The sequence below is a fragment of the Topomyia yanbarensis genome, chromosome 2 (genome assembly GCF_030247195.1).
Source record: "Topomyia yanbarensis strain Yona2022 chromosome 2, ASM3024719v1, whole genome shotgun sequence".
In the NCBI taxonomy this organism is placed as follows: domain Eukaryota; kingdom Metazoa; phylum Arthropoda; class Insecta; order Diptera; family Culicidae; genus Topomyia; species Topomyia yanbarensis.
In genome coordinates, this window is record NC_080671.1 from 42,135,894 (window position 1) to 42,157,453 (window position 21,560).

A 21,560-nucleotide genomic window follows, 5' to 3' on the forward strand; every position below is an offset into this window, starting at 1 on the left:
ACGGTGATTAACGGGTTACATACCTTTTTAATTTTCAAAAAATCGATTCTTTCTGAAAATTTTAATTTATCTGAAAATAAAACTTCTTGAGAATATTTTCCCAAATTTGTATGGAGATACGAGAAATAGATTGAAAGTTACAGCGCTTTCAAGCGCGCTTCGTCTGCTAAGAGCAGTGGTGACTTGAAATTTCAAACTCGATTATCTCGAAATGTCGTTTTTCCAAAAATGGATTTTCCGTGATCACGATTGCCAAAAAACAACTCAACCGATTTTCACTTGATCGTATTTTTTGGGAAAAACATTCCCGAATGCAGGAATAAATTAATATTTATTCAATTCGTCGTTAAAGTACGAGGAATACTCATATACTATTGGTTTTTCTTTTGAGTTTTGGGATTTAGTTAATCCATTGGTCTTCAATCGTGATGACCGCAAACCTCCTAAAATAAAAATGGTTTCTGTGAAAAAGCCATAACTCCGCCAGTTATCAATACATTTTGGTAAACTTATGCTTATTTATTTCACTGTAAAATGTGCCCCCAAAATACTATAAGTTTTATGAAATGAAATCATTGCTTTATGCCTTTACGTGAATTCAAAATTTCTTGACAATTTTCTCAAAAAATGGTATATAACACCTTAAGTGAACATTTAGCACTTACAAATTTGTAAACCACCGGTCTCAAGTACTAACATATAAACGCTCGTTCCCACACGATCATGGGATTTCCTCCCAAATTTTATTTTTTTTCTCTGCGAGCGTAGATTTTCTTTCTCGGCAGTGAATCACTGTTTGCTTTGCCCTCTGCAGATTGTTGATCATTCCGTCTGCTTTCATCCTCGATCGTGATTATAGCAGTTTTGATGTGGGATGTTTGATGCTTTTTCTGTTTCTGACTCGTTTTTTTTGTTCATTACTTCCACGGGCATGCTGGTTGTTGGTTTTGGGATCAGTGATGTCACATTAAAATCTGTGTTTCAATCAAAAAAATCTTTTTACCATCTGTGATGCCTGAAACCGGAAAAAAAATCTGTGAAAATCCATGGAAAATTTTTAAAACATATTTGGAAAAATCGGAATATTTTCAAAAATCGGAAAATTGTGAAATTTTCATCAAACTACCAATCTGTCATCTGTGAAAAAGAATCTGTATCCACAAATTGTCAATAAATCTGTGACGTAGCAGAAAAATCTGTGGATGTGGAAGTTATTTGTCCGGAAATTATATTTTAGACGGCTATTGGTGGTTTATCACCAGATGTCGAAGGGTGTTTTTTTGATGTTGATTTTGGTAGATGAGTGTTCCTTAGTTGTTATGGCGCATGACACATAATTGTGTACCGCTTTGTTACAGTACTGGTATGCGAGCGTCTGTCCAGGGTCTGTGTATTGTAGGGTGACAGCTATTTTTGCGATGTAGGAATTTTGAGCGAAATTGGTGTATTCTAACACGCGTCCCAAGACGATTGAAGTTATATATTTTATTCATAACTTTTTCAAATTGATCGAAAATTTTTAACTTTTTCAAATTGATCGAAAAAGCGCATAGCTTCTTTGAAATCAATACTTTAAGATGATTTGGGCTGAAAGCGAAGTAAGAGGGAATAGGTTATTTCTCATCGCAGGAACAGCATTGAGATTGCTGAGGAAAACAGTTTCTTCAACTGTCATTTGCGATGGATTGCACTTCTTCATGTTTCCACATGGATTTGCAAATGTAATCTGTGCCAGTGCGAGGTGTCAAATCGTCTAGGCGAATTTCTGTCATACTGTTGTCCATCTACACGAAGATTTTAGTTTTAAAGTTATCATAATCGACGTCGTGGGGAATTGAACGTTGTCAGTTCAAAATTACGTGTATGATGTAGTTGTATGTATGACACTTCGGTAAGCTCAATTTCTTTTTGGGCCACCTTGTGCACTGCAAAGTCTAAGACAAATATCTATCTCAAGTTAATTACGATTGTGTTCTTCCGCAAGAGGAGCACTTTATTTTGTCTTTCGCTCATTTCACTCACAGTAGAAGGGCAACGGGATTTTCCTGTTTCTATAGTGTATTCGCAGCAGAACTGCGTTCGTTTGTTTGCTGTTATCAACCGGTGGACTTTTTGGTTTCTGATATGTACAAGATGAAAAGGCAGACTGTTTATTCCGGGGACAAGCATTCCGTAGTTGGATACAGTTAACCTGGGTTCGATTCTTAAGCCTACACCTAGGGTTCGAAAATTTTCTAACGACCCTAAGGTTAAAACCTCTACAATCGAAACAACAACAACAAGCTGTTTCTGTACTTGTTGTGATATTGTTCTAGTCTTGGATACTACCGCGCTGAGTTTTCTGTTGTGTGCTGATTGTTTACAGTGCGGACACGTGAGAGATTGATTGTCATAAGTACACAGTGTTGTCTGTGATTCACCGATACACATTTTGACCTTCAAAAAACCCTCTACTTCTCGAATGTTGGATTTAATTTTGACGCCCCTGCGGTCCACAACGACTGTACTGTTACGGCAGCGACAAAACTCATTATAATCATTCAAGGTCATCTCGATCGATACAATCTCTACTGCCGAAACGAAAATAATGGTGCTTTATTGTTGATTTCTATAGTCTTCGGTGGATGGAGCCTGACTGTTTCTGGGACTTTGCTGAGGTTCATATAAATTGACTGATGGTTGTAGAAATTTTCTGAATGATTCTCTTGAATTTAGAATTTTTGGTATTTGGAAACACAACAGGGTTAATACATCGTTTATAAAATTTCCCAGTTCCTTTCTACTAAACATTGTAACGAGATGCACGATGGAGGTCAAAGGTAATGTTGAAACATCAGAGGGTTAGATGTGCAATGAAATCCTTTTAATCACGCAAATCCTTGGCGTTGAATGGATAGTTTCTATCACATCTGGTACGGATCATTTGGTGGAGGTATACCGTGCCAGTATACCGGTGACGAGTCGGGTGGTAAATTCAATTCTGCGCGTGAAGATCGTAGCACTTATAACTAAATTAGTTATGGAATTTTCGTTTCGGCTTTGTCTCATCAGAATCCGACACTAGCTTTGAGCGGGCATTATGCTGGTGCCGGATTGACGCTAGCTCCAGAAACAGAGAATTCTGATTTATTTTTGCGAAACTTCTACCGATTTGTTAGCTTCGTTTCTAAATTTTTTTCTTTCTTCTTTAATTGCAGGTAATCTCGATAATTTGAACTTTACAAGTCGACTCAGCTCCGTTTAGTTTCGTAAGTATTTAGCAGACCCAAAGCGAGTCGATATTTACTAGATATTAGAATGTATTATCAGATGACATACTCAATTATATACTCAAGCATTGACTGTTTGCCGATAACAATGCAACTGCACCGGATCCAATTTTTTTAACAGAAATTGTACCAATCCAACAACTGTTTTAGATGGAAGCCGACTGCATCAAGTTTTCGGTTATGTGGTTTGCTGTTCAGTCCTGGAATTACAGATCACACTACTTTATCGTAATCCGACGTTTCGGTCCGCTTGTAGCACTTTTCAAGGACTCTTGACAAAGATTTCTAGCGAACCGAAACGTCGGATGAAGATAAAATAATACCTTCCCAAGAAATCCAAAGACATCATTTGGCACCAGTTAATCCACCCACATAACTGGTGTGAGCGCTTGTTTGGTGCAAGTTTAGATTTATCGTCTAACTGGTCCCAAGTTGGTGCCAGTTACTGATGAGATGAATTTAAAACCAAAAATCCGACTTTATCTCTACTTTTCCTATGGTATTCCGTGTTCGTGCTTGAGGTTGTTTCCACCACCAGCGTTTCCAGCGACATCATATAGTACGTCTCGGCCATCTGCCTCGACAGAAGGAATCTTAAAAATTTAATACGTTTACGGCCGATGCAGTCCCCTGAGTTGTATTCTATGGTGACGCTGTGGGTGGTTGCTTCAAGCCCGACAATCAAGAGAATAAAGATTTGAACTTATTTCTACAACCCCATCGAATTTTGTCACTATAAAAAATACGCCGGTGAAGTTCAATGATCCGGAAATTGTCGCACAATGATTATCACCAAATTCATCCAACTCCACGCGAAAGCACTTCTCCGATTCATTAACCTCCGGATCAAATGATGAACGTTTTGCCAAACGATGACGATCGCATATAGAAATGTGCTAATATCGTGACGATTACCGCATTGTTTTAATGGTTCCTCCACCCACCATTGCCCATTACCCACAATCCAACAATTGTAGGTTCAATTTCCAGAATTAGAGCGAGAGAGAGAGAGAGTTCACCTGGACCCCCAAACAATGCAGCCGCACACTGACTGCGTAACAAAGGGACAGAGAGAGCGCACAGTCGTGTAGCAGCTAAACATTTCCGTCCTCATTCCGGTTGGTTCGTCGTCGTCGTCGTCGTTTGAGCGAGGCATAGAATGGGGGGACCCATTCGAACCGCGCAAACCACCGCACCGCTCCGCGATATTCTCACCTGACTCACCCGACGCACGTACCTTTCTCCGGGTGCTTTTGGGTAATTAATTTGCATAAATATAATAAAGCTTACCTCTGGTTTGATGTGCAATTATACTGTAGGGAGTACATTTAGGTTAGCTACTCGAACGATAGGATAGGTTCTCCGTAACCAGGTAAATCTGAAGGTTTTCCAGTTGCGCCCGTATCTGAGCTAAGGAGAGGTGAGCTAAGGAGAGGTTCGCCTGCTTGGGTGGTTAATAAATCTAGTGGGTTTTTGGTGTGTATGTAGTAGGTGACGAAGAGTGGTGTTTAATCAGCAAAAATCAGTTGTTTTTTTTTCGTTTCGGGTACACTTGATTCTGTTGACACGTTTACTCCGGTACATGATGATTATGGTGATGATGATGATGATGATGAGAAAATCTGTCGTTTCGCGTGGTTTCGTTCAGCTCATTTTCATTTTTGTTGTCATTATTCAAATTTCGTGCTCGACGCAAGTTTGCTGTGAACATAACGGTTGCTATGCTGAAAGACTTGAATTTGGTATGAATAGATACATTTGATATAAATGGGTACTTTTACACTTTTTTGTTATATTTTGCTGACAATCCACAGAACCACACGTTGGATACAAGAGGGTTATGAGTCTACTGGATTTTTATCTCGATTGAGCTGGTTCCAATTGTGTGTCGAATTCAAATTTAAACAAAAGTTTTGAATTGTTTCTAGAGTCCTAGCTAATCGTACGAAAATAGCAAAATACAACAATAAGATTTTTATTGCTGCTGTGTGCACTTTATCTGACGCCGATCTCCAATTTGCTTTGACTTGTTTCTCATTTGCAACAATTTTCGTGGGGTTCCCCTTAACGATTGCCCAATATTTTTCAATTGGGCGCAACTCTGGCCATTTTCGATTCCTGAGCCATTTGCCCCCATAGACAGTTAGATCTGGTCAAAACAACACGTTACAACTGTGTTTCTTCAAAAGAGGCAACAAGCGTTTTTGTAAATATTCCTTAGGGACTATTAATAAAGTACGTAACGCTTTTAGGGGGGGAGTAAGCTAAATCGTTACGTAACATGTTTTCACTGAAGAAAAAAAATTCAAGGAAATTGTTACGTATAGAGGAGGGGGATGGATAAATTTGTTACATGGGAGAGGGGGAGTCAATTTTGAGCAATTTTTGCGTTGCGTAATTTTTGAGTGGTCCCTTAACATAAATATCTTGATTGACAGAGCCAATTGTCATGAAAATTTCGCTTCTAAGTAATTTTTGGAAATTTTGACAACAAGTGTACAACACAACAACGAAATAACGATTGCACCTGGCAGTCTCAAACCGACATCCAGCACCATCAGTGAGAAGCAGATGCTGATGACGATGGATTTACAACAGCGCATAGCGGTTTTTTTTTTGCGAAAAGCCGTTCAATCTATTAATTACGCCTAAAACGTTTATTTTTTGGTCAATCTTCTGAAGAATTTGTGATCAGTAGAAGCCCTTTCAGATGGTGTTGTGATTTGCCAGCTTACCAATTTTCTGGTGAGTACATAGGGTAATGTGCCCATTATGGCAGTACGGCCTATGGTGACCTTATTTCGCACCTCTTGTTTTCGAACCAAGTATGTGGAATAATGACAATGTCTATTTGGTTAAAACAGGTGTGCCAAAATAATCTCAAGTTACATCCTTTATTTGTTGGGCACATATTCATTTAGAATACTATCCGCCAAATCCAACTTCTTATTAAAATAAAATCACCTTATTTAAATATTTACTAATTCACCTTATTCACACAGTGAACCGAAAAAAAGCGCACCGGCGCTTAGCAGAATTATGTGCTAAGAGTCCAAAATTACCGTGTCATATCTCGTTATTCCGCCACAACTATATTAAACATTACACTGACACTTACCTTTATTTCAGCTGGAGGATCTATTTAGGATTAATTTACTTTAAAATCACTCGTTTAACGCTAGGATAGGCCTAGAGTTGTTTTTCAGAAATATATACTACAGATACACTACCACTATCAAAACAAATCTTTTGTATCCAGTACACAGGAAAGAATCAGCAGCGCGGCCAAACTAAAACATAAACTTGAAAATATATTGTATTGATATTTCGGGTATAAATTGTCAATTATTTCAAATTATTCAACTGATTGCTGATTGCGGAGATTTTGTTTTCATCTGGACATAAAATTCGGATCGAGACAATGCAATGTTTGATGTGAAACTAGCATTACCAGTTGTTGGTCATCGCACGATTATTTCCTGCTGGGCGCTCGTCTTCTAACAGCTGATGAGGTTCTTTCATGATCGTGACGATTACGTTTGTTCTGATCTGCTGAAAAAAGTAGAATGATTTGTTTTACAAATTATGCGTCGGTGTCTATGATTTTTTTACCTAGTTAGAATCGACGCAATTGGAATGTAAGGCATTGTGTTTCAACCAGATAGTTTTTCGGCGAGTTGAAATTTGGCACGCTCAGTACGCGATAATTGGATCGTATTTATCATTTATGCTGTAAATATAGACATTTGATTTGAGAAAGATTGTAGATAATGTTGCTTCATTAAAAAGTTGTTCAAAACATTGTTCGGCCCTCTCGCTAATGGTGCTAAAATATTAACCCTTAAAGGCGCAAAGCAATTTTTTTCAAATTTTCTGAAAATTGTCTAACAGTTTTAATACGTTACTATGATAATTTTGAGATGGTTTTCGCAATGTTGTTTTAAAACAACATTGCGCATTTAAAGGTTAGGTTTATTTTTTCGGCAAAGTTGTAGAGCATGTCTTTGCCAATAACTTCGTTAAAGACTCAAAGTCTTCATCTTTAATGTGTTTAACATTATTGCTTACTAAATTGACTCCCTGAAAGCTATTTTTCAATATAACTTTCTCTATATCATCCTGATAAGTTTTGTTTGTTCCGTAAGAAGGTTTACTTCTTTTGGTGTTAAAATACGCTTAGGGATCACGTGAAAAAAGTTTCATTCCTAGCAAAATAGGGGAAGTAAGGGAATTAGTACAATTAATGAAAAAATGCGATTTGTGGAGTTAATATCAATAAATTTGAAGTTTCTGAATTTTTGCCGATAACGAAACTATTTTTGCTTTATTCCTAAGAATTTTCCACGTTCAACAAGGTACATTTTATGAAAATTGATTGATATTTTAATATGAATGACAAAAGGCCATTTAACTCCAACTTCTCGTATTCGGACAAAAGTCAAAAAAGTTCCGTTCGATTTCTGAGATTTTTTTTCACACTGAAGAACTGTAAAATGTGCAATAAAAATTGGACTAAACCGTTTTGCGCGTTAAGGGCACAAGACCTAATTTTAATTAAGTTTTGTTTTTTTGTGTTTCGAATTCATCTCGTCAGTAACTAGCACCATCTGGGTGTCTAGTTAGACGATGTATCTAAACTAGTACCCAAATTAGCACTAGTTAGACACAAAAAATTCCAAACAGTTCACACGACATATGTGAACGCCTAAAGCCACATGTCCCGAGTGATGTCCCGGGAAGCAAATATAGCTCTAGTTTGCTGACGAGAAAGCGAAGACGAACTCTTGTCTTTTAGTTCAAGAAACCAAACGCCTGGTATTATGCAATAAAAATTGGACTAAACCGTTTTGCGCGTTAAGTAACTAGCACCATCTGGGTGTCTAGTTAGACGATGTATCTAAACTAGTACCCAAATTAGCACTAGTTAGACACAAAAAACTCCAAACAGTTCACACGACATATGTGAACGCCTAAAGCCATCGTCTAACTAGACACCCAGATGGTGCTAGTTACTGACGAGATGAATTCGAAACACAAAAAAAAACAAAACTTAATTGTAAAATGTGTATGGTTTGTATCACGGAGCAGAAAAATTATTCAAAATATTGAATTTTGGGGACAAAATGACCCAGCACCCCACTTTCCCGTATTTTTCGAGATACAGAAATATCTCCATTAAAATACTAAGATTGTTTCCTTTAAAATGAGGTTTAATTAGGAGAAGGTGAATTATAAATTTCTGTGTGCTGCTTCAAAATTTATAGTATTTAATATATTTTTCTTAAATATTTTCCAATAGCACCAAATTCAAAAATTTAAAGCTAATGGGTGGAAGTCTAAAACTGTCCAAATGATGTGAAATTTAGCATCTGAGCTTACTTTGACATTTGTCACAGTATGAGAGGGGGGCTTTGAGAATAATTTTTTTTTGCGATGCCCTAACCGAGAATGACATCGACGTGAACGATGATAACACGAAGTAAGGCAAATTGGGGTGTACAACGCAGTTAATGTTAGACTAATACTTTTTTCTGTGGTATCCAAAGGGGAAAACAGAACGAAAGCAATTGTGCGAAAAAGAAATTAAATGGATCCAATGTGCCGAATGACAGAGGTGGTTGTGTGTGATCTCTCTCTAGAGGCAGTGGTACGATCACTAATGTCGCTAATGCGATAATCATGTGTTCTTCCTGGGACATCATCATAGTACAGAGATAGTATAAGGGTTTGTGCATTGGGCTGGAGTCCCAAGGGTTGCAGGTTCGAATTCTGCCTCTGGGGGAATTTTTTTTTTTCACATAATTGCTTTCGTTTCACTCACCATTTCGATCTATTTTCCCCGTTGGATACCACCAAAAAAGTCTTAAATAAGGTATTGGCACGCTCGTCAAAAGACGAAAAAATGAATTAATTATTCGGTTAAGCTAATGTTGTCTTCGGCAAAGTATCGTGGATAAAATTGAGCTGTATGATAACCGCTTAGTTTGGATCTAGGTAGATGTAAATTAGATCAGATCTAGATCAGTTTTGACAGCAACTTTCTAGATACATATATTCCAAAATGTACGTAGATGACGCTAAATGTCATTCCATGAAAAAATCTTGAAAATGAGGATTTTTACAGTTTTAACCTTCCCAAGTCAATAGAAAAAAGATGTATCATCAACTCTTCGCAAAAATTCGATAATAAAGCTAGTAACCAGTTTTTGAACTGTATCGGAAATATGACATTGGGTTGAATAGGCTGAATAATTGTTTACCACGCTACAACAGACATATTGGTCCATGCGTAGTCGCGACAACGCGAGATGTTAGCGCCTTCAAACCGTTGTTCGAAATCCGTGCGCGGTGACGTTCGACGTGGAATAACTTACTTTCAAATGGTAGGCCATTTTTTTCTTGGTGGAATGTTGTTAAATACACTAAAAGTAAAAGTGTTTTTTTTAGATCAAAAAAGAGGTCCAGGACATCTTTTTATTTAATTTTGCTATGTTAAAAATTGTTTTAAAAATATACAAAATAGTAACTTTTTGAATCGAATAAAATCAAGACCTATCTGTGTCTTACTTACTGCAAGTTCGTTGAAAACGGTCAATTGAGTCGACCGCAGCATTTTTTTTAAATAAACGAGGTAAACACTTCAAATGTCTCTATAATGGTCAAAAATTGCGATGACTTGACCTTGCAATGCCATATACTACCAAATTAAATCTTCTATCGAAATTATCAATTCACCTAATTTGGGTAGCCCGCTTGAGAAAATTTTGACTATCATTATTTATTTATAATGGTTTTAAATTCAAGGGTCATTCGCCTTTTTTTGAAATAATAAGTAATACTATGTTCACACTACAGAGTTAAAACACGTTATAATAATTAGCAACAAGAAAAATGTCATCAAGATAGCGTTAAAACACGTTTTATCTCGTAGTGTGAACGTAGTATAATTCAGATCATTGCAACTGAAGAAGAAAAAATAACGAAAATTATGGCGGTCGTCTAACGTGGTCGTACTGCTTGCTGTTGCGCGTGATCTTCTTTCTGGAGAGAATCGTTATTTCCCTTAGTTACTTTCCCCTCTGTTGCTTGTTCAGTCTACTTTCTCTCTCACTTTCGTGTACGCCCATGTTGTTTTCGCTAGAGTAGTTTTGGTTTTCACTGTTGAATGTTCTGGCGCTTCTTGCGTTTATGAGCAACTCTAGTGTATACGTCTTCTTTTGTATTTGCTCTTTCGCTAGGTATACTGGATGATGGTTTAGGGTTATTGAGAATTATTGTTTAACCGGCTGTCTGTGGTTAAACAGTCGAAGACCGTTTGTTAGTGTGTGTTTTAGTAGTTCTACTTTTTAGCAGTTTCGGTGCAAGGTTTACCGTAGTGTACCATCTGGTTGTAGAATTGGTTTATGAACGTCTGCCCAAGGTATGTGTATGGCGATCTTCGAATGTAGGTGATACCTTGACATGATTTGCATTTGACGATGAAATATGAAGGAATATTTTGCTTTTCCTGCATTCTAACCTCACGAACCCCGCTCAGAAGGCCAGGGACAAAGTTTCTTCAGATGTGGATCCCTCTTCCCCATATTTTGACATGAATTTTTTAATGTACTCGGAGCTGGGGCGCATGCCCAATCTTATAGACGAATTTCAGTCATATCATTGTCTATATATATATATATATATATATATATATATATATATATATATATATATATATATATATATATATATATATATATATATATATATATATATATATATATATATATATATATATATATATATATATATATATATATATATATATATATATATATATATATATATATATATATATATATATATATATATATATATATATATATATATATATATATATATATATATATATATATATATATATATATATATATATATATATATATATATATATATATATATATATATATATATATATATATATATATATATATATATATATATATATATAAGGGGAATTTTTTTTTGAGTTCTCGTATTCGACGGCGTGTTGCATGTTGTCATCACTATAAAATGTTCTGTCTCGAATAGCTTGTGGAACGTTACCAGCACAACATTCCGCGTATGATGTAGTTGAATGTGAGACACTAACGTAAGATGTTCTTCCTCGCGCACTGTGGATGTAATTCGAGCATGCGTAAAATCGATTGCGATTATATTTTGCCTAAGTGGGCTCACTTTGTTTTGTGATTCACTCATCTCGCTCACCGTAGGGGAAACGAGGCTTACTGGGTTACTGGCGAGTAGAAGTAACGAAGCGACTAGGGTAAACTTTATGCATTTGCTTTGCTGTTAAGAAGCGGTGTGTTTTTAGTTTCCGATCTGTGCGAGATCAGAGAGTATACTCTACTAGAGAATTGTTAATAGAGAATGCTTTGGATGCGTTAGTGATAGTCTAGTTCGCTGTACGGTCTGTTCTCCGAGAACGCTGGACATCACGGACATCCTAATGTTCACAAGTTTCTAGTGCACTATCCTTGCGACAATGAAAAATCGGTCATTTTTACGAACGTAAGAGATTTGTTACAAAAAACCCTAAATTCATACCTAACTACAAAATCGCAGACATCACTGACTCTAAAAACTGTAGTAAACAACTTAAAATAAATTTCCTTTCTACACTAGCGTTGGGGAACCGGTAGTACCAAAAATCTCGGGAATACCGACCAACTGTTATTTTTCGGTACTTTGCAAAACTTTTGGCATTTTCGTGTTTGACAGTGCACTACACCGATGTAGTCGGTGCTATACTTATTCAAACTTGAGTGTGATCAGTCTATTTTTTGCACTACACCAATGCGTAGTACCGGTCTCAGTAACAACGAAAATGCTTTAACCTATGGCTGAAAAATAACGAGAATCAAATTGTGATTGTCTCCAGAAATGTATCTAGGCTCTTGAGTAGAATGCCACAGTATAATTTTTAAAAGTCACTACTGTAAATTTCTCATGTGCCTGCAGTTCTTTAATCCACTCTGGATACTTAGAATTGTATGTAAACAGGTCACACGTGAGCGACGTGCAGTTTGTATGGGATAGAATGTGACAGGAGCAGGAGTTTGTATGGAATATAATGTGACAATTTGAAACGATAACTAATCCACATATGGCAAATGTAATGATTGTGTCGCCCTAGGAAAATTAAGAATTTGAGCAGAGAGTGAACTGTTTGATCAATTATGTGTACAATCACACTCTCTTCACATTACTTTGTAGCATGTAACTGCAAGCTCGCAAGTACATAACTGCCATTACCGCAGTCGCACAGCTTTATTCGGTAATAAGGACAAAATTCACCTTTTAATGTACGGGTCCGTTTCAAAATATTCAAGGTGGCTTACAAGTTTAAGGTGAAAAACTCCCGTTGTACTGGAAGCAATATTTTAACTATTTTGTCTAAAATAATTACAACACCTTTTATCACAAGAGTCAGCATAAACAATAAACGAAAAAAACGAAAATGTTTTTTTTTTTAATTTCATAAGCGAAGCTTGGATTAGTTCACTTCATCGCTATGTGCCGACACAATTAGATTTTGGCCCAAGCCGTGCCTGTGATCGGTTTGCTGCTGAATCATTATCTATAAAAGAACGAACACCGATTTAGCTCGAAATGAGGTGTTGGATTTGGTGGGCGCGTGAATCTTTGCAAGGGGTGCGATTCGTAATTAGCTGTCGAATAGAGTACGCAGAGAGTTGCTGGCAGGGATAATTTTTCTTTCTAGCATCCACCACCTATCGAATCCGAGGATAGTCGCGCTGCGTGCCGTACTTCGGAACCAAAGAAGGTGCCATATGGGACCATCCATATATGACGTAGCATTATATGGGGGAGTTTTGTATTTTGTGATGATGTGTGACGACAGGGGGTAGGAGGTCATGTCATGCTAAGTAGCTTTTTTAAAGGAGAATAGGGGTTGACCTGATGTCACTACAATCTTACCCGTTTCATCTAACATCGTTTTTTTATTTTCGAATTTTTTGCCGTGACAACGGGGGAGGAGGGTTACCGTCAAACTACGTAATTACCATTTAGAGGTTTGTGACGAAATGCTACGATGGGGGGTGGGAGGTGTTCAAAATCACCCATAAAATGCTACGTCATTTATGGATGGTCCCTATTAGAAAATAAGATCTACAAAAATGTGAGATGCAGTGCCAAAGTAAGTGACACAAAAACATGATTTGTAGATCAGAATACTTCCAAAGCATATAAAAGTTGATCAATAAAATCATGATTTTGAACATTGAATTTCAGTATCGTGGTGATGGTTCTCGTCATAATAGGTCGCTACCAGGAACCCTAATCTACATATAGAAATGAAAGAGAATTTAACAGTTCGATCTTTTCAGTTAATAGAGACAAATTGACATTCATTAGGTTCTCCTAGTTCAGAAAGATTTACAAAGTAATAACATTTTCGTTTCTGCACTGCGTTAGACCGGTGTAGTGCAAAACATGAAAACATCCCGATGATTAAGAGAATGATTTAGCACCAATAAACTTCTATACGTTGTCTCATGGTCGTGCGATAATGCATCGGTCACGTTCTCAACCTTCGGCCTTAGCAACCAGCCACCTTTAGTTGGATAAAAAATGACGCTAATATTCACTAGACAATACGTTACATTACGTCTAAACTCTAGTGAAGGCAAACGCACACGCGATCGAACACTTTAACGCACAAATGCTCGAGCCCTTCGCGATGATATGCATGATCGTGAAGTCCCTATGCTCGCACATGTCTGAACAGTACAATGAATATCACAATCTGCAATCGCCCTTAGTGTTTTAGTGGATGCCGTTTCTCGTCTCGTCTGCAAGGGTAGTGAGTGCTTCTGACGGGGAGCCCTTCCGAGACCCTAGCTCTACAACTCCAGTAGGATAACTCTCGGAAAAAACTGACCTACTTTATGACAGAAAGTAAACCTTGACCATTTTATCGTCTCCATTTTTATCCTCTTTTACCTACTGCCCACTGCCACAGAAACACTTCAGGTTCCTTGAAAATGTTCTTATTTTGTGACTTGCTTTAACCCGCCCGTCATGTCCAAACGAAGCAGAACAGCCATAGATACCTCACAGAGTGCCACATTTATGCCGCCATCATTCATCAAAGCCGACAAATTCTTTCTCGGTACAGTAATAATGATAGGACCGTACCAGAAATCCATCATTCGAACGGCTCAAAATGGCTTATCGTCACGCCGAAATTTTTCTTCCCTCTTCCAACACCTCTTTATTCTTCGGAGCGGCTGTCGCAGCTTGCCATCACCAGCCAGCCAGCCAGCAGAAACGGTTCCAGTTCAATGGGCATGTGGGGTTCGTCATTCCAGACACGGCAAACGAAATTCGTGACGTTTCGATGTTCTCGTTTTTGTTGTTGTCTTGCATCAAATCGGCATCAATTTCGAACCGCTTCGCGGCAGAAAAAATAGACCCGACAAGACGCCATCGTGAGGCACAATATGGTACGGAAGAAAAAAAAAACACTATAAATTGTATAATGAAACAGCACACCAACAAACTAAGATTACCTACCTACCAACACAGGGAATGTTCTGCCCGCACGGTGCAACCCTTTTCTTTGCTTGGTTGATCGGCAAAGACTCGGAGCTAAATCCGCTGCGGTTGATGACTATATATTGGTTGGTTGGTTGGTTGGTTGGTGGAGGCGCCCGATACCGCAACCCGGCGTTGTAAATAATGGTGTTCCTTGATAGCACGTCTATATAGACGTGCTATCAAGGAACACCATTATTTACAACGCCGGGTTGCGGTATCGGGCGCCTCCACCAACCAACCAATCAGCCAGCCAGCCGGTTTGCGAAAACATTGCATCGTCGGTCGCTCGGTTAGCTTTACGACTTCGATACATCACTGACTGATCCTCGACCGATGGGCATCGACACCAATATGGCAAAGAATCATCATCATCAGCTTAAGACATACAATGCTAGGGTCGACTCGGTAATTGCTGTCAGCTGGCATTTGTCTTTGTTAGAAAGTGTCTATGTTAGCTAATTGAAGAAGTTCGCCATCTTTAAACATTTGGACGCTGGCAGCGATTAGTCGCTTCAAAATCCATAAAAGTTGCAACGTTGTTGCAGTTCAACAGAACTGCCCACGCTAGCCGTTCGTTTATCAAAACATGCACAGCGGCGGTGTGGTAGCGCCTTTAGGCTGGTACGTCGTACCATGGATTACAGTCGCTCGCCGCCGTTCAATACGACCAGATCCAACAAAGAACCATAATGTACGGCCCGGTCCGGGTTTGCCGGTTGGTAGTAGATATGGGTGGGTGTCATACAGATGACTCAATGCTGCAACAATCTACGTAGATTGAGAATTCTAAAGTTGATTATAGTCCAGGCGGATCGGGCGAGGTTGCGGTTTCGAGGAAGTACCGGGGTCTCTTAATGCAATAAAACACGCGACCGTCACATGATGTAGGTATAGGCTTGAAGGTACACCACCACCTGGACGGACCGGCGGTTCCTTTTTGGGAGCTTAACTGTACTGTTGTGTTGAGATTTGCCTTCAGCGGCTTGATGGATCGATGGCATAGTCAAGAAGGTTGTGTTTGTAGAGTATGAACTAATTGAGCTAGGTAGACGGCAATAACATAACCTAGAATTTCAGCACGATAATTGTTGGTTTGTATAAATACAGGTGAATGCATTTTTGGATATTTACACTCCTTATTCTCCGACAAACATTATCATCAAATTTGTTATGGAATTTGCGTTTCGACTTCGTTTCATCAGCATCCGACGCTAACTTAGTGACAGGACTAAGTTAGCGCCGGATTGACGCTAGCTCAAAAAACGGAGACATAATTTGTATTCCAAAGTCAAACGTGACGTTCCGCAAGAATAGGAGCTCATTTTAAGATGGTGAGAACATGAATCCTTTTCTTGCGGGACATCACGCTGGACATTTTTACAACCTTATCACTCATATTTCACAAATGAAAAGGAATCAGTTAAATAACTATCTATTACAAAACTTGGAAAGCTCCCGTCACAGTTTGCACTTTTTTTTCTCCTACAAACGATGACAGAGTCGAAGTGATGGGAACCATTAAGCCCACCTCATTCCCCACCGCCCGCCATCGCCACAGTCAGAAAAGCCCAAAAGTGAAAATGCGGTTTAGTGCATCGTAAGAGCGAGAAAATGTAAACTTTTTAACATCTATTATACTGCCCATGATCGCATAACAGTCCCATAAAGATAGGAAATCCCATAGAAAACGGGACAACTATGCGATCATGGGTAGTATACTCATGGGAGGTTGGCGGGTGGGTGGATGGATAGGGAAGCTGACGGAGAAAAAGTAATAATCACCAGCAGCTTTGCGTAGGTAAATGTTATTTTTCGAGTTTATAAGCTTTAATATACGTCTTTTTCGCCATTCCCCGTGTCTTTGTTTCTCCTGCTGGTGCGGCGATGGATGGGGCGAGCGGTGGGCAGCTACTTAAATGGTTTTACTTCCTTGTGTTTTGCTTTTGTTTGCCTTGCCTGGCGGTGTGGCTTAGGTATCTTATTATTTTCATGCTCGCTTTACAAAACGGCCCAATATGCGCACGTAATCGTCTAATCATTTTGAATTTAAATACTTAATGCAAATTCGTCTAGGGCTACGCTAAACCGTGAACCGAACCGAGCACGATGGATGGTGAAATTTTAACCGATTAAGAGAGCTTTATATTTCTCGTCTTCCCCCTCTCTCTCTCTCTGCATTGCCGAAACCGATCATTACTGGCTCTGGTTGAAGGAGTTAAACCTGAAGTAGAATTCTTGGAATTTTCTTCGAATTGATACGCTGGGCTAAACACTTGCGGTGCGATTTACCAGCCAGCAGCACCCTCCAAGAATAGACATTGATAGGCAAATGAGTAATAACTGCTTTTCACCTCGCAGCTGCCACGGTTCTGTTTACCACTTATTTTCATAAAGCAGCATCTCCTCCGTGTACACGTGCCCCCTTTTAGCGACCTATCAACAGCGGCATCGGAAAAAAAGCGAAGAAAGAAAAATGAAATTCTGTTCATGAGTCAATATGTCATCTTGGTGGCGATGAAATTAAATCTCCCACACCCTGACGGTTTGTGTGTGTGTGTGTGTGATATGGTGTGCACTGCAGCTTGTTCCGTGGAATGATAGTCATTTCCCTTCCAAAAGTGGAACGGAGAAAAACCTGCACGAATAACGTGAACAGTAAGGGAAACTTATCAAAAATAGAACTCTCGGTACCCCAGGGGGAATGATGATTCGGTTGATATCTTGCCCAAGTTTGTGTTGTAATGCAGCACATATTCAACTTTATAGGTTATAATGATGCTGGATTTGCTTTTAGTTTGACGGGATGCACAGTGAAAAAATATCGGATGGAACTTGCTCGATTAAGTCAATTGTAATTTTTTTCTGGTATTCGTAACTCTTCCTAATATGCTTAAAAGTATCTTCATAATAATGTGTTTCAAACTGTACATTCTTTTGGAGTTTAGCAGTGTGCTAATTTAATTGAACTTGAATCAAGAGATGATTTTTCCTGAGAGTAATTAATCATCCTTCAACTCCTGGTAATCCTAATTTTTTTATTGATAAATACTGGCCCCGGCCAAACTTGGAGGCAGATTGTAGCAAGACAGGGAAGGAATGTTAGTCCGAAACGCAAGAAAGGTGATTGTTAGTAGGGACAGGGATTCAATTAAATCTGTGCTGGAATTCGCGCCTGATTGAATATTTTAGAGTCTGTGGGCGTTGAAGATTATAGGAGTCTCTGGGCGTTGAAGATTCTCTTCGTCCACCAGAAGACTCACTAGGTACCAAAAACACGTTTAAGTAATATCGTAACGACGAATAGCGAGAAAGTTTCTGGAAACATTAATTAGAATATTATCTTTACAGAAGACATGAAGGCAATAGGAAAATACCTAATAAACTTTAAAAATTATTAAGAGTATTAAGCAAACTGAGATTACAACTGAAAAACTATCGCCTAATTTCGCGATGAGAATATGAAATAATTTTGAGCGGCCCAAAGTAAGCGTCTGGTGTAGTGGGTAATAAGAATCGGCGTTTTTTTATTCGCTTAATTGTTAGTATTTCTCTAGTTAGTAGTAGTAGTTAGTCTGGAGAAGTCTCGTAGTATCTCGGTGGCCACGTTGACCTTCTTTTGTTTTAAACAGCTATGCGTTTAAATGATATCAATCTATCGGAAACTTTTATAACGTTTTTCTCGAAATAGCATGTTTCAAATTGGTGGACACAATAACTCAAAAACTATTCAACTATTTGATCGTTTCAATGAGAATGCATAATATGTGTAACCAGTTGATGAACCACGGAAACCTTAATTAACAAAAAAACCATCGCCATGATTTTGAACCAAAATGAGTGAATTTTAGTTAACCCCTTGCGACGCAGTGGAACGTGTACGTCCCACCTACTTCTCCGCAGTTTTTATTGGATTTCTGGTTAGCGTTGACATATAAATACGACTTTTTTTCTTTTAATCAACTCTTAGGGATGTAAGGAGTACAATTAACACAAAAAATTATGTTAATTTGCTAATTATTTATTAATTATAAATAATTAAAACTTGAAAATCTCGTTTTTTTTGCAATAAATTCGGCTGTGTCTGAAATAAAAATACACGAGATCTAAAAAATTTTTGCAAGTATCTCAAATATTGAACCAAATAATCGATTTTATGCAGAATTTTCGGTAAGTCAGTTTTTTTTCGAAAAAAAAAAAAATTATCAAAATATGCAAAAATGGAATTTATTATTATGTTGGTTTATAAAAGATTCTGAAAGACAGGGATAACTTCTTCACAAGCATAAAAATAGATTAAGTGGTTTTTGAGGTCGCTGATTACGATTCTGATAACAGAATTCGAAAATTCAAAATGGCAGAAATTTTTTACGAAATTTGCGAATTTTGTTACAATGAGCATAAAACTCGATTTGCGAGTTTTTGGGGTCGCTGATTACAATTATGATGGCAGTCCTCGAAAAATCAAAATGGCGCCTACAATATGGCAACCATTTTGAATTTTAACACTTTCGACGTCAGAATCAGAATCAGCGACTCCGAAAATCCCATTGTAAGACGTTTTAGGCCAATATAAAAAGCATGAAATTTAGCCAAGCACAGTCGCCATAATGGATCCGCCATTTTTAATTTTTCATCTTCGACGTCAGAATCAGAATCAGTGGCCCGGAAACTCCCTGGTAAGACGTTTTAGGCCAATACAAAAAACATGAAAATAAGCCAAGCACAGTCGCCATATTGGATCCGCCATTTTGAATTTTACAATTTCGATGTCAGAATCAGAAATAGCGACCTCGAAAACCCCCTTGTAAGACGTTTTAGGCCAATATAAAGAAGCATGAAAATTGGCCAAGCACAGTCGCCATATTGAATCCGCCATTTTGAATTTTACATTTTCGACATCAGAATAAGCGACTCCGAAAACCCTCTTGTAAGATGTTTTAGGTCAATATAAAAAAACATGAATTTTAGCCAAGCACAGTCGCCATATTGAATCTGCCATTTTGAATTTTAAATTTTATACGTCAGAATCAGAATCAGCGACCCCGAAAAACCCGTTTTAAGACGTTTTAGGCCAATATGAAACAAGCTAAAAATAACAGTATTTACAATGAAAAAACAATCGCGTCGGAAAGGGTTAAAATATGAGATTTCCGAACCTCAAACTTATTTCTTTTTTGGTTTATCCAGTAACTACGAGTCTAAGTTTTAAAAAAATTTCTGAACTTCCTGTTTGAGATTTATCAAGAGTCCTGCCTAGTTCTAGTTTTCCGATCCATGTTTATAACTGATTCGCTCCTAGAATACCTACCCATCTTTCAATTATATTGCTTTAGTTTCTCTTAGTCTTAAATTTGCCAAAAATATTCAACAAAATCGATATACAAAAATAGTTTTTGTGAATAATGCCCCTAGAGTTAATTATAGATTATAATTATCTCTTCAAAATCATTAATTACTTACTTGGTGTCTTCAGCAAAGTTATTCAAATATTGAAAACAACTTCGTTAAAGACTTGAGTGCTCTATTTATGTATTTATTCGCGGTATCGAGATAGATAAAAAATTTCGAAATAGAACCCTTTAAAAAAGTTCTTTCAATATAAATGTTTGTGCAATCTCTTGCACCAGTTTGAACTTTTGAAGAGTTGTTCAAAACAATATTGTAACACATTTTGATATACAGTATGAGTGTCTCAAACATAAAATTAAAAAAGCAATATTGAAAAAAAATTGATGTAAAGATATATCGTAAATATTGTCATGTATCTCGATGTGTCGTATACATAGAGTACTTGTGTCTTCAACAAAGTTGTTTGTAATATTTTTTTTTACCATTTTTTTGTTAACCATTTTTGTTAACGACCTATTGAGTCAATTTGTCAACAGTTGTTACGGCATTTAATTGGCAAGGGACTGGAAGGTGAAGTATATTTTTCAATATTTAGAGCCATAGTACTCAAGGGAGAGCAAGGAGTTGAAGGGAGAAAGTTTAGAAAAGCGTGGAAGGATCATATATGCAAGCTTAGAGCTCACCGGCGACTTAACCTTTTGTCTGCTACCGTAGGAGTCAGGGTATTTTGGCATTAGAAATGCGAATCACCTGAATCCACGGCATGTCCGGACAAGTGTAAATTAACTAGTTAGTTCATGCTGTTGGAACCGACGGGTCTGACTGACTGACTACGGTAGCAGACAAAAGGTTAAATCGCCGGACAACTCTAAGCTTGCTCATATGATCCTACTCCACGCTTTTCTAAACTTTCTCCCTTCAACTCCTTGCTCTCTCTTGAGTACTATGGCTCTAAATATTGAAAAATATACTTCACCTTCCAGTCCCTTGCTAATTAAATGCCGTAACAACTGTTGTAATATCATTCTTAACAAGTTTACTAAAGACACCAAGTCTCAAAGTTAAGTTTTTGAAGAGTGGAAACAATATTTTGTGTTAAGTGGTCTTGTCGAGGATTTTGATATTGATATTTAAAAAAGTTATGTTTTTTATGTAAATGTTCTCATAATTTTGAAATGAAAATAGTTTAGTAGTTGGTGCACTGAAACAGTTTATGTGCCCTAAAATAATCTTGAAGTTTTTTAAGTCGCAATTAAGTGTAAAGTAAAAACATCAAAAGTTATGTGAATAAAATAAAACGTTTTATAAAACACCCTAAAGCTTAATGAAATTAAAGCT

At 37.7% G+C, this 21,560-nt stretch overlaps 1 protein-coding gene and 1 long non-coding RNA gene across 4 annotated transcripts in view; both read left to right on the forward strand.

The window, feature by feature from the left end:
• The window catches only part of LOC131683449 (probable serine/threonine-protein kinase DDB_G0282963), a 709,953-nt gene that overhangs the window by 261,398 nt on the left and 426,995 nt on the right, over positions 1 to 21,560 (forward strand). The window lies entirely within an intron of this gene.
• The window catches only part of LOC131683450 (uncharacterized), a 136,122-nt gene continuing 117,759 nt past the window's right edge, over positions 3,198 to 21,560 (forward strand). The window contains exon 1 of the long non-coding RNA XR_009304524.1: positions 3,198 to 3,248. This is a non-coding gene — a long non-coding RNA (uncharacterized LOC131683450). The remainder of the gene's footprint in view (positions 3,249 to 21,560) is intronic.